The sequence below is a fragment of the Scyliorhinus torazame genome, chromosome 1 (genome assembly GCF_047496885.1).
Source record: "Scyliorhinus torazame isolate Kashiwa2021f chromosome 1, sScyTor2.1, whole genome shotgun sequence".
Taxonomy (NCBI): Eukaryota; Metazoa; Chordata; class Chondrichthyes; order Carcharhiniformes; family Scyliorhinidae; genus Scyliorhinus; species Scyliorhinus torazame.
The window spans coordinates 163,041,681-163,054,968 of NC_092707.1; the positions used below are offsets into that span (position 1 = coordinate 163,041,681).

At 52.4% G+C, this 13,288-nt stretch overlaps 1 protein-coding gene across 1 annotated transcript in view; it reads left to right on the forward strand.

Moving 5' to 3' along the window:
• col8a2 (collagen, type VIII, alpha 2) overlaps positions 1-13,288 on the forward strand; it is a 333,274-nt gene that overhangs the window by 310,013 nt on the left and 9,973 nt on the right. The gene's annotated exons all lie outside the window — the stretch shown is intronic.

The window sequence follows — 13,288 nt, forward strand, 5'->3', positions numbered from 1 at the left end:
TTACCTCTGCCCTCATGATGCCATGATGCAGATGGACCAAGGTCATGAGGAAGTTGTGTTATTAGGACATTCCTAGATTGTGGCTTTGTTATCAGGTTTTAATAAGGTCAGGCACTATCTTCCCTCTTCTGGCCTTGTATGATACAATTATGTGGATTCTTAGCTTTGTCTAGTTTGTCAGGGTCTGACCTTGGCCCTTAGCTGACACAGCTGTCTCACACTTGGTTACATGAGTTGGCTATTTTTCCCATCATGCTATTGCTGAGTTTGTACACTTTCACATCACCACTACAGCCCTTGGCGGCTCGTTGGCTTTGGGTCTCCTTGCCAGGACCCAATGAGCCCCATCCAGCTCCAGGGGCCTCGGGAAGGCTCCCGCGCCCATCAGCGAATTGAGCATCCTGCTCATATATGCCCTGGCATCGGGCCCCTCCACTCCCTCAGGAGGCCCAGAATCCGAAGATGCTTCCTCCTCGACCAATTCTCCAGGTCCTCGAATTTTTCCGCCCACCTCTTGTGCAGCGCCTCGTGCGCCTCCACCTTCACCGCCAGGCCCAAGATCTCGTCCTCGTTCTCCGAGGCGTTTTGCCGCACCTCCCGGATCGCCACCCCTTGGGCCTTCTGGGTCTCCACAAGCTTCTCAATCGCCGCCTTCATTGGCGCCAGCATTTCTGTCCTCACCTCCTCAAAGCAGCGTTTAAGAAACTCCTGCTGCTCCTGCGACCACGCTGCTTGGTCTCCACCCACCGCCATCTTGCTTTTCCTCCCTCGCACGTTTCGCTGCACCAGGATCACTTTTTTAACCGCTCCACTCCTGGTCCAATCCACAATGTCGGGGGGACCTTGCTGTCACCTTTCCATACTGGAAGCCGTCGAACAATTGCCGTTGGGGCCCTTCTGAAGAGCCCAAAAGTCCGTTCCCGGCGGGAGCTGCCGAATGTGCGACCTACCTCGGCATAGCCGCAACCGGAAGTCCGGATGATCATACCCTTTAACTGTTAGATTGCTTTAACTGCCTGCGAAAACTTTGGTGGCCAGTCGGGCAGGAACTCTTAACAGTATAAAGGTTTAGTGTTAGATATATAAATAGACAATCTGCATTCAGATATAAGATCATGTTAGAACAGAGTATGCTGAGAGATAGCTCTATGTGAAGCCTCATGCTAAGCCTTGTATTGTATGTAGTAGAATGTCCCATAGAATCACAGAATTATTAAAGTGCAGAACGGAGCCATTCGGCCCACTGGACCAGATTTTTTGCACGCCCCCACTGCGTGTTTCGCTCTGGCAGAGGCAACCCACCATTGGCCGGTGACGGGATCTTCTGGTCCCATCACTGTCAAGGGGGTTTCCATTATTTAGACCCCCCACCACCTGCAATCATGCCATTCCCACCACCAGGAATCACGTATTCCCACCAGCAGGAACAGATGGAAAATTCCAGGCATTGGCCGGGATTCTCCCCTACCCGGTGGGGCGAGGGAATCCGGCGTAATGGAGTGGCGGGAACCACTCCGGCGTCGTGCCGCCCCAAAGGTGCGGAGAATGCCAAGCCCTCACCTTGAGGGGCTAGGCCCGCGCCGGAGTGATATCCGCCCCGCCGTCTGGCGGGAAAGGCCTTTGGCGCCACGCCAGCTGGCGGCGAAAGGACTTCGCCGGGCGACGCATGCGCGGGAGCGCAGCGGCCGCTCACGGCATCCCCGCGCATGCGCAGTGGAGGGGGTCTCTTCCACCTCCGCCATAGTGAAGACCATGGCGAAGGCGGAAGAAAAAGAATGCCCCCACGGCACAGACCCACCCGCCGATCGGTAGGCCCCGATCGCGGGCCAGGCCACCGTTGGGGCACCCCCCGGGGCCAGATTGCCCGCAACCCCCCAGGACCCTGGAGCCCGCCCGCGCCGTCTGCTCCCGCCGGTAAGGTGGGTGGTTCAATCCACGCCGGCTGGCGAGGGTTGATAGTGGCGGGACTTCGGCCCATTGCGGGCCGGACAATCGCCGGGGGGAGCCCGCCGACCAGCGCGGCACTATTCCTGCCCCCGCCGATTCTCTGGTGACAGAGAATTCGGGACATGGCGGGGGCGAGATTCACTCCAGCCCCCGGCGATTCTCCGACCCAGCGGGGGTCGGAGAATCGCGCCCATTACGTCTGAACTGGCTCTGCAAACGAGCATCGTGACTTAGGACCATTCGCCTGCCTTTTCCCTGTAACCCTGCATATTGTTTCTATTCAAGTGATCATCTAATGCCCTCTTGAATGTCTCGATTGAACCTACCTCCATCACAATTCCAGGCAGTGCATACAAGATCTGAACGATTCGTTGTGTGTAAAAGCTTTTTCTCCATCACATTTGCTTCTTTTGCAAATCACTTTAAATCTATGCCCTTTCATTCTTGATCCTCTTAGGAACAGTTTCTCCCTATCTACTCTGTCCAGCCCCTTAATGATTTTGAACATCTCTATCAAATCTCCTCTTGGCCTTCTTCCCCCCCAGGAGAACAGTCCCAACCTTTCCAATCTACCCTCAAAACTGAATTTTCTCATCCCTGAAACTGTTCTTGTAAACCTCTGCTGCATTCTCACCAATGCATTTGTATCCTTCTTATAATGTGGCGCCCAGAAATGTAAACAATATTCCAGCTGAGTCCTTGTATCAGTTCAGCACAACCTCCTTGCCCTTGTATTCAGTGCCCAAAATTAATAAAGCCCAGGATACTGTATGATTTATTAACTTCCCTCCCAACCTATCCTGCCATCTTCAATGATCTGTGCACCTATGCACCCACGTCCTTCTGCTCCTGCACCCCTTCAAGAATTTTACCCCTTATTTTGTATTGGCTGTCCATGTTTTTCTGACCAAAATGGTTCACTTCACACTACTCTACATTGAACTCATCTGCCATTTATCTGCCCATTCCACCAACTATGTCCTTTTGACATTCCACACTGTCCTCTTCATAGTTTGCAATACTGCCAAGTTTTGTATCATCTACAAACTTTGAAACTGTCCCCTACACACCTAGATCTAGATCATTAATATATATCAGGAAAAGCAAGGGTCCCAATACCTACCCCATCACTGCAACCCTTCCTCCAGCTCCACAAATATCCATTGACCAGTTACTCTCTGCTTCCCATTAGTTGGTCAATTCTGTATCCATATGGGTGACGTTTACCACAGCCTTGCTTCCAGTACTCTCAGTCAATACAGACCAAGGATTGACATGGCAGGTAACATGATGCTGCACAACCACCTGGAAATGACTTTTTCTATGCCAAGACAAGAAAAGACCCAGCGACACTGGATTCATTATTCTAACTCTTTCACATCCGGCAAACTGTTTTGGCAATATGCGCCACCGACAGGGCACATTACAGTGTCCAGTTTACTTTAGTAGATTAATTAAGATCTACAAGAATGATGATAGATCCTCCGGAGATCTTTGTTGCCATTGGTGCCAATATCAATGCAATTTAGGCCACCACACATTCTATTAAGATGTGGTGGAGTATGCTGGATATAGTAAAGTCGATCGATCCTGACCAAGTCCTAGTTTTAATGCTGCATATCTGAAACAGCCACCACTCAAGCTCTTCTAGTGCAAAGGAACAAAGGGACAGGAGGAGCATTCCGGCCTTGAGCCATTCAAATAAATTATGGCTGATCAGTACCTCAACGCCATGTGTCCACCTGAACTCCATATCACTTGATGATGCTACCTAACAAAAATCTACTGATCTCTGTCTCGAAGGTTTATTTCTATCCTTTATCCATGGCCTCTTGGGGGAGAGAGTTCTAGATTTGTATGCAGGACATCAGCATCTCCCTGGTAACATGGACAACTGACAAAATATCATATAGGAACAAAAAACAGAACCAATGAGGGATAGAAATGGCAAGATTAGGGAACCATGGATGACGAGTGGAATTGTGAGACTAGCTAAGGTGAAAAAGGAAGCATACATAAGATCTAGGCGACTTAAAACTGATGCAGCTTTGGAGGAATATCGGGAAAGTAGGACAAATCTCAAATGTGCAATAAAGAGGGCTAAAAGGGGTCATGAAATATCTTTACCTAACAGGGTTAAGGAAAATTCCAAAGCCTTTTATTCGTATACAAGGAGCAAGAGGGTAACTAGAGAAAGGACTGGCCCTCTCAAAGACAAAAGAGGGAATTTATGCGTGGAGTCAGAGGAAATGGGTGAGATTCTTAATGAGGACTTTGCATCGGTATTCACCAAGGAGAGGGACATAACGGATTTTGAGATTAGGGATGGATGTTTAAATACTCTAGTATTTATTATCAAGTCGGCATAAGGAAGGGGGAAGTTTTGGGTATTCTAAAAGGCATTAAGGTGGACAAGTCCCCAGGTCCAGATGGGATCTATCCCAAGTTACTGAGGGAAGCAAGGGACAAAATAGCTGGGGCCTTAACAGATATCTTTGGAGCATCCTTGAGCACGGGTGAGGTCCCGGAGGACTGGAGAATTGCTAATGTTGTCCCTTTGTTTAAGAAGGGTAGCAGGGATAATCCAGGGAATTATAGACCTGTGATCTTGTGGTGAACCACTGTATTGGGGATGCAAGGTAGGACCTGCACTACAGGTTCGCCAGTAGCCCCTGCTGGCTGGCTCTGCCCACGGAGAACTGTATAAATATGCATGACCTCCAGTGCCCTGCCATTTCGCCAGCTGCAGCAGGAGGCCACGCATCTGACTGTAATAAAGCCACAGTTGTACCCAACTTTAGTCTTTGTGCAATTGATTGCGCATCAATTTATTGCAGTCAGATTTTTCCACAGAATGGATATCAGAATCAGACCCGATCGCCTGCAGCTGGATCCGCACTCGCCCGCCGGCAGAAAAGACTTTACTCACTGGCTAGCATGTTTTGAGGCCTACATCAACGCTGCGGACCCCGCGCTAACGGAGGCTCAGAAGATAAACGTCCTGTACTCCAGACTGAGCTCCAGCGTGTTCCCGTTGATCCAAGACGCCACGAATTACGCGAAAGCAATGAAACTCCTTGAGGAACCCTATGCAACTCCTTAAGGAACTATGCTCAGAATGTGAACAGGCTCTTCGCCAGGCATGTACTCGCCACCCGCTCGCAACTACCTGGTGAGTCCATCGAAGACTTCTGGTGCGCCCTAATTCCACTCGTCCTGGACAGGGACTGTCAGGCCGTTACGGCCACTGAACACGCGAACCTCCTCATGCGCGACGCTTTCGTGACGGGGATTGCGTCGGACCACATCCAAGAACGATTACTGGAAGGGACCATGCACGATCTGGCAGAGACAAAAACCTTGGCGCTCTCAATGACGGTCGTATCTCGTAATGTACAATCTTACCCCCCCCCCCCCCCCCCCCGTCCTCCCCCGTCGTGCTGCCCACTCTTCTACCCCTTCCTACCCCTCCTGGACCCTGCCGACAATCTCCTCAGCTGGGGCCCTGCCTTCCCAATACGCCTGCGCCGCACACTGATCCGCGCACCCCGGGGGTCCCCGCTGCTACTTCTGTGGTCAGCAGAAGTACCCCCGCCAAACATGCCCGGCCCACACTGCCGTTTGTAAATCCTGCAGTAAGAAGGGCCACTTCGCGGCTGTGTGCTCGGCCCGTGCAGTCGCTGCGATCGCACCCGCTATCGCCCCCTCCCCCACGCCAAACGCACAATGGGAGTCGCCATCTTCTCCTCTCGGGGCCATGTGCGACCAATGGGCGCCGCCATTTTGTCCCCCTTCGGCCACATGCGCCCCATGGGCGCCGCCATCTTGTCCCGACCCCGCAATGTGCGCACCATGGGCGCCGCCATCTTGTCCCCCACAGGGTCTCCGGACATCCCGAGATCGGAACCGCACAAGCTCGCCACCCGAAGCATCCGATGCCTACCCACAGCCCGCTTCGATGACGCTTCGATGACGCTGGACCAATCTCGCCCGCACAACCTGGACACCGCGTCGACGACGGTGAAAATCAACGGCCACGCGACCTCGTGCCTGCTGGACTCATGGAGCACCGAAAGCTTCGTTCACCCAGATACGGTAAGGCGCTGCTGCCTGGCGGTCCATCCTGCCAATCAAAGGATTTCCCTAGCCTCTGGATCCCACTCCGTTCCGATCCAAGGCTCCTGTACAGTCACCCTCACTGTCCAGGGCGTAGAATTTAGTAACTTCCGCCTCTATGTCCTTCCTAATCTCTGCGCTGCACTCCTGTTGGGCCTGGACTTCCAGTGTAATCTCCAGAGCCTCACCCTCAAATTCAGCGGGCCCTTACCCCCCCTTACCGTTTGCGGCCTCGCAACCCTCAAGGTTGATCCCCCTCCCTTTTTGCCAATCTAACTGCGGATTGCAAACCCGTTGCCACCAGGAGCAGACGGTACAGCACCCAGGACAAGATCTTCAACAGGTCCGAAGTCCAGCGGCTGCTTAAGGAGGGTATTATTGAGGCCAGCAACAGCCCCTGGAGAGCCCAAGTGGCAGTGGTTAAAACTGGGGAGTAACACAGGATGGTCGTGGACTACAGCCAGACCATCAATCGGTACACGCAGCTTGACGCGTACCCCCTCCCACGCATATCTGATATGGTCAATCAGATTGCGCAGTATCTGGTCTTCTCTACAATTGACCTGAAATCCGCTTACCACCAGCTCCCCAACAGGAAGTCGGACCGTCCACACACGGCCTTCAAGGCGGACGGTCGCCTCTACCACTTCCTTAGGGTCCCTTTCGGCGTCACAAATGGGGTCTCGGTCTTCCAAAGGGAGATGGACCGAATGGTCGACCAGTACGGTTGGCGGGCCACCTTTCCGTACTTAGATAATGTCACCATCTGCGGCCATGACCAGCAGGACCACGATGCCAACCTCGATAAATTCCTCCAAACTGCCACTCTCCTTAACCTGACCTATAACACAGAGAAGTGTGTGTTCAGCACGACCCGGTTGGCCATTCTCGGCTACGTAGTCCAAAAAGGACTTCTCGGGCCCGACCCCGACTGCATGCGCCCCCTCATGGAGCTTCCCCTCCCCCACTGCCCCAAGGCCCTCTAACACTGCCTGGGGTTCTTTTCCTACTACGCCCAGTGGGTCCCAAACTATGCGGACAAGGCCCGCCCACTCATTCAGTCCACCCAATTCCCTCTCGCGGTCGAGGCACAACACGCTTTCGCCCGCATCAGAGCAGACATCGCCAAGGCCGAGATGCGCGCAGTGGATGAATTACTGCCTTTTCAAGTAGAGAGCGATGCTTCAGACGTCGCCCTTGCCGCCACTCTAAACCAGGCAGGCAGACCCGTGGCATTCTTTTCCCGCACTCTTCATGCCTCTGAAATTCGACACTCATCCGTCGAAAAGGAGGCCCAAGCTATCGTTGAAGCTGTGCGGCATTGGAGGCATTACCTGGCCGGTAAGAGATTCACTCTCCTCACTGACCAATGGTCGGTAGCCTTCATGTTCGGTAACACACAGCGGGGCAAGATCAAAAATGATAAAATCTTGCGGTGGAGAATCGAGCTCTCCACCTATAATTACGAGATTTTGTATCGCCCCGGTAAACTCAATGATCCCCCAGACGCCCTCTCCCGAGGTACATGTGCCAGCACACAAGTAGACCAACTCCGGGGGTCACTCGATTGTACCATCTGGTCAAAGCTCGCAATCTGCCCTACTCCGTCGAAGTAAGGACAGTCACCAGGGACTGCCAGGTCTGTGCGGAGTGCAAGCCGCACTTCTACCGGCCGGACCGTGTGCGCCTGGTGAAGGCTTCCCACCCCTTTGAACGCCTCAGCGTGGATTTCAAAGGGCCGCTCCCCTCCACCGACCGTAACACGTACATTCTCAGTGTGGTCGATGAGTACTCCAGATATCCCTTCGCCGTCCCATGCCCCGATATGACGTCTGCCACCGTCATCAAAGCCCTCAACACCATCTTCGCTCTGTTCGGTTTCCCCGCTTACATCCACAGTGACAGGGGATCCTCATTCATGATCGTTGAGCTGCGTCAGTTCCTGCTCAGCAGGGGTATAGCCTCCAGCAGGACGACCAGCTACACCCCCGGGGAAATGGGCAAGCAGAACAGGAGAATGCAACGGTTAGGAGGGCCGTCCAGCTGGCCCTATGGTCCAGGAACCTCCCAGCCTCTCGCTGGCAGGAGGTCCTCCCTGACGCTCTACACTCCAACCGGTTACTATTGTGTACTGCCACTAATAACACATACCACGAACATGTTTTCACCTTCCCCAGGAAGTCCACATCCGGGGTGTCGCTCCCAACTTGGCTCGCAGCTCCAGGACTGGTCCTTCTCCGTAGGCACATCCGACTCCACAAGGCGGACCCCTTGGTGGACAGGGTTCACCTGCTCCACGCCAACCCTCAATATGCCTACATTGAGTTCCCCGACGGCCGCCAAGATACTGTCTCACTCAGGAACCTGGCACCGTCAGGTTCCACCCCAACACACTCCCCCACCCATGTGCCCCCCGCTCCCACCATGCCGCCAACACTGACCCCACCAGACCGCCCCCCCCCCCCTTTCCGCACAAGAGAACGAAGAGGACTTTGGAACGCTCCCGGAGTTCCCCGATGACTGGCCAGCATCAGCACCGCCACCGGTGCCACCTCCACCACTGCCAGCACCGACTTCGCCGCCACAGTTACTCCGCTCCCAACGAAGCACCAAAGCATCGGATCGGCTGAACCTTTGACAGTTGACAGACTCCGGACCGTTAACATGGACTTTTCCCTTTTTCTTTTTAAACATTGTACATAATTGCACTATTTGTATATAGTTTCACATCACCCCCGCCAGACTCATTTTTAACAGGGGGTGAATGTGGTGAACCACTGTATTGGGGGATGTAAGGTAGGACCTGCACTACAGGTTCGCCGGTAGCCCCTGCCGGCTGGCTCTGCCCACTAAGAACTGTATAAATATGCATGACCTCCATTGCCCTGCCATTTCACCAGCTGCAGCAGGAGGCCACGCATCTGACTGCAATAAAGCCACAGTTGTACCCAATCTGTGTCTTTGTGCAATTGATTGCGCATCAGATCTTGACTTCAGTGGTAGGCAAACTGTTGGAGAAGATACTGAGGGATAGGACGTATTCACATTTGGAAGAAAATAGACTTGTCAGTGATAGGCAGCATGGTTTTGTGCAGGGAAGGTCATGTCTTACAAACCTTATAGAATTCTTTGAGGAAGTGACAAAGTTAATTGATGAGGGAAGGGCTGTAGATGTCATATACATGGACTTCAGTAAGGCGTTTGATAAAGTTTCCCATGGCAGGTTGATGGAAAAAGTGAAGTCGCATGGGGTTCAGGGTGTACTAGCTAGATGGATAAAGAACTGGCTGGGCAACAGGAGACAAAGAGTAGTGGTGGAAGGGAGTGTCTCAAAATGGAGAAGAGTGACTAATGGTGTTCCACAGGGATCCGTGCTCGGACCACTGTTGTTTGTGATATACATAAATGATCTGGACGAAAGTATAGGTGGTCTGATTAGCAAGTTTGCAGATGATACTAAGATTGGTGGAGTTGCAGATAGCGAGGGTGACTGTCAGAGAATACAGCAAAATATAGATAGATTGGAGAGTTGGGCAGAGAAATGGCAGATGGAGTTCAATCCAGGCAAATGCAAGGTGATGCATTTTGGAAGATCCAATTCAAGAGCGGACTAAACGGTCAATGGAAGAGCCCTGGGGAAAATTGATGTACAGAGAGATCTGGGAGTCCAGGTCCATTGTACCCTGAAGGTGGCAACGCAGGTCGATAGAGTGGCCAAGAAGGCATACAGCATGCTTGCCTTCATTGGACGGGGTACTGAGTACAAGAGTCGGCAGGTTATGTTACAGTTGTATAGGACTTTGGTTAGACCACATTTGGAATACTGCGTGCAGTTCTGGTCGCCACATTACCAGAAGGATGTGGATGCTTTAGAGAGGGTGCAGAGGAGGTTCACCAGGATGTTGCCTGGTATGGAGGGTGCTAGCTATGACGAAAGCTTGAGTAGATTAGGATTGTTTTCGTTGAAAAGACGGAGGTTGAGGGGGGACCTGATTGAGGGCTACAAAATTATGAGAGGTATGGACAGGGTGGGTAGCAACAAGCTTTTTCCAAGAGTGGGGATGTCAATTACAAGGGGTCACGATTTCAAGGTGAGAGGGGGAAAGTTTAAGGGAGATGTGCGTGGAAAGTTTTTTTACGCAGAGGGTGATGGGTGCCTGGAACGCTTTGCCAGCGGAGGTGGTAGAGGCGGGCACGATAGCATCATTTAAGATGCATCTAGACAGATATATGAACGGGCGGGGAAAAGAGGGAAGTAGATCCTTGGAAAATAGGCGACAGGTTTAGATAAAGGATCTGGATCGGCGCAGGCTGGGAGGGCCGAAGGGCCTGTCCCTGTGCTGCAATTTTCTTTGTTCTTTGTTCAGTATCGCCCAGCCAATTACTGTCCCATATGCCTCCTCCCAGATGGAAGGGATTGTCCATTGTGTCATGAAACAATATCTGCTCACCAATATTTGCTCATCAACACTCAATTTTGGGTCCAGAAGAATTCCTCAAGGTAGCATTCTCAGTTCGACCATCTTCAAAACCTTCCATCAATCTAAGAATCTGAATAAGGATATTCATGAACAGCTCCCTTATCCAAACTTTGCAGCCCATGCCAATTTACAGCAGAATATGTATAGGCTTATATTGATGTGGGAGGTGACACCATGCCACATAACCACCTGGCTATGACTATTTCTAACAAGAAAAGACCCAGCTACAATGGATTCATTATTTTAAGTTTTCCACTTGCAGCAAATTGTGTTGGCAATGTGCACCATCTATAGGATACAATGCAGTGAAATGCCAAGCTTACCTTGGTAGCATTTAACTCTGTCATCAGTTCTAGATAAACATCCCGGAATTCCTAATGCAGCACATCTAGGGAGCACTCACAAGATCTGCATGAAAAGAACCACCACAAGCCTATCAGGCCAACCAGGTGTAGCCAACTCACATGCTCGAGCTATAATGTAGCACATTCTGAAAACAAACATAAAAAAGGTTAGAAGGTTATCTTGCCATAGTTGACTTTATTCACTTAGATAATAGCAGATGATGTTTTAGATTCCAGACCAGTAGCTAAAAATTCTTCCATGCAAGACATTTATCCCATGGGTAAAGTATCCATCATGACATTTGGAGAATGTTTGACGCGTTGAATAATTTCTAGTCACAGATTAGATTTAGCCACTTCAATGAATAATTCTTTTTTTTCAGCTTTTGTTTTAATATCTACAGATAACTGATAAGTCCTTTGGGTTCACTCACAGTCACAATGATAGCTGTACTGTTCAATTGGAAAGTTCATGGGCGGGATTCTCTGACCCCCCACCGGGTTGGAGAATCGCTGGGGGGCGGCGTGAATCCCGCCCCGCCGCTCCGATGCCAGCTGCCAAATTCTCCGGTGTCGGTTTTCGGGCGGGAGCGGGGATCGCGCCGCGCAGATTGGGGGCCGTTGGCAGCGGCCCCCCCCAGCGATTCTCCGGGCCCCGATGGGCCAAGCGGCCGCCCGCTTTCGGCCAGTCCCGCCGGCGTGGATTAGACAAGGTCCGTACCGGCGGGACCTGGCTTTGAGGGCGGCTTGCTGAGTCCTCGGTGGGGGGCACGGGGGGATCTGGCCCCGGGGGGGCGCCCACGGTGGCCTGGCCCACGATCGGGACCCACCGATCTGTGGGCGGGCCTGTGCTGTGGGGGAACTCTTTACCTCTGCATCGGCCTGTGTAAGGCTCCGCGATGGCCGGCGCGGAGAAGAAACCCCCTGCGCATGCGCAGGAATCACGCCAGCGGTTCTGCGCATGCGCCAGAACACGCTGGCCCTCCTGCGCATACGCCAACTCTCGCTGGCCGGCGGAGGCCCTTCGGCGCTGGTTGGCTGGGCGCCAACCACTCCAGCGCCGGCCTAGCCCCCGGAAGTGCGGAGGATTCCACACCATCTGGGTGGCCCGGCGCCGGAGTGGTTCACGCCACTTTTTGGCGTCGGTACGGCCCGCCCCGCCAATTGCGGGAGAATCCCGCTGAATACATCTGTAGTCTAATTCTGCGCCCCATCGCACCACATTTCTGCCCCAACCCGCTGGCGGGATTCTCCGTTACGCCGGCCGATCAATGGGGTTTCCCATTGTGGGGCAGCCCCATGCCGTCGGGAAACGCCTGGGCGCCGGCAAAACGGAGAATCCCGCCGGCGGAGAATCATGCCCAAGTTTGTTCATCGGGGGGATTAGTGCAACTCCCAAACTACACTTTAATTTGTTCCAGATGTCTGTAAGCCTCTATAATAAGAACAGAAAGTGCTGTAAATACTCAGCAGATTTGGCAGCATCTGTGGAGACAGAAAGAAAGTTCAAGATTCAGGTTGAATACCATTTATCAGAGCCTTTCATCATGTGAGTTCTGATGAAAGATCATCAATCTGAAACATTGAGCTGGATTATACGCTGAGGGTGGGATCCCCATGCCCCAGTATAAATGTTGGGATGAGCCTGCCTCTGCTCAGCCAGCCTGCCCCGCTATAATATTGCAGCGTACTGGCTGATTATTATTATGAGGCGAGACTTTCACCACTCTTCAAGAGGTAGTCCTGCCTCATAGAGCTGTCAGTCAATTGGAGACCAGCAGCTCTGCGGTACCTGCAGCATCACCTGGAGCGGTGGCCACTGTCAGTATTACACCACAGAGGTATTCAACTGTAGATTGGACCTCCAGGTAACTCTAGTATCTTGGGCTGGTAGGCCTCATTGAGAGGGGGACATGTTGGACAGTGCAAGGAGGCAGGGTAGACACAGGGAGGGAAAACTGTCGGGCGGGTGGGGTTGCTGGGGGTGCTTGCGATTTGCATCCGAGACCCAGAAAGGAGACATTCCCCGCCATTCACTGGCAGTAGTAGCCAGCAGGGTCGAATCTGCTGGGCTGCACGTTGAGCACTGGCCTCTCCCGGCACCTGTTAAATCTGAGCGATGGTCGGAACTAACTGCCCACTTAAATGGGCCACGGGCGAGCAACCCCATCCATGCCTCCTCCACCACTCATAAACTTATAGTGTGGTGGTTCGGCCACAGGCGGCACACCACAGATGGCACGGCGCCCCATTTTACGATCCACACACCAATTTACCTGCCCACAGGTTATTTGTTGAATTCAGTCTATTAACTCTGTTTTTCTCCCCACAGATGCTATCTGACCTGCTGAGCAATTCTAGCATTTTCTGTTTTTATTTCAAATATCCAACATCCGTAAT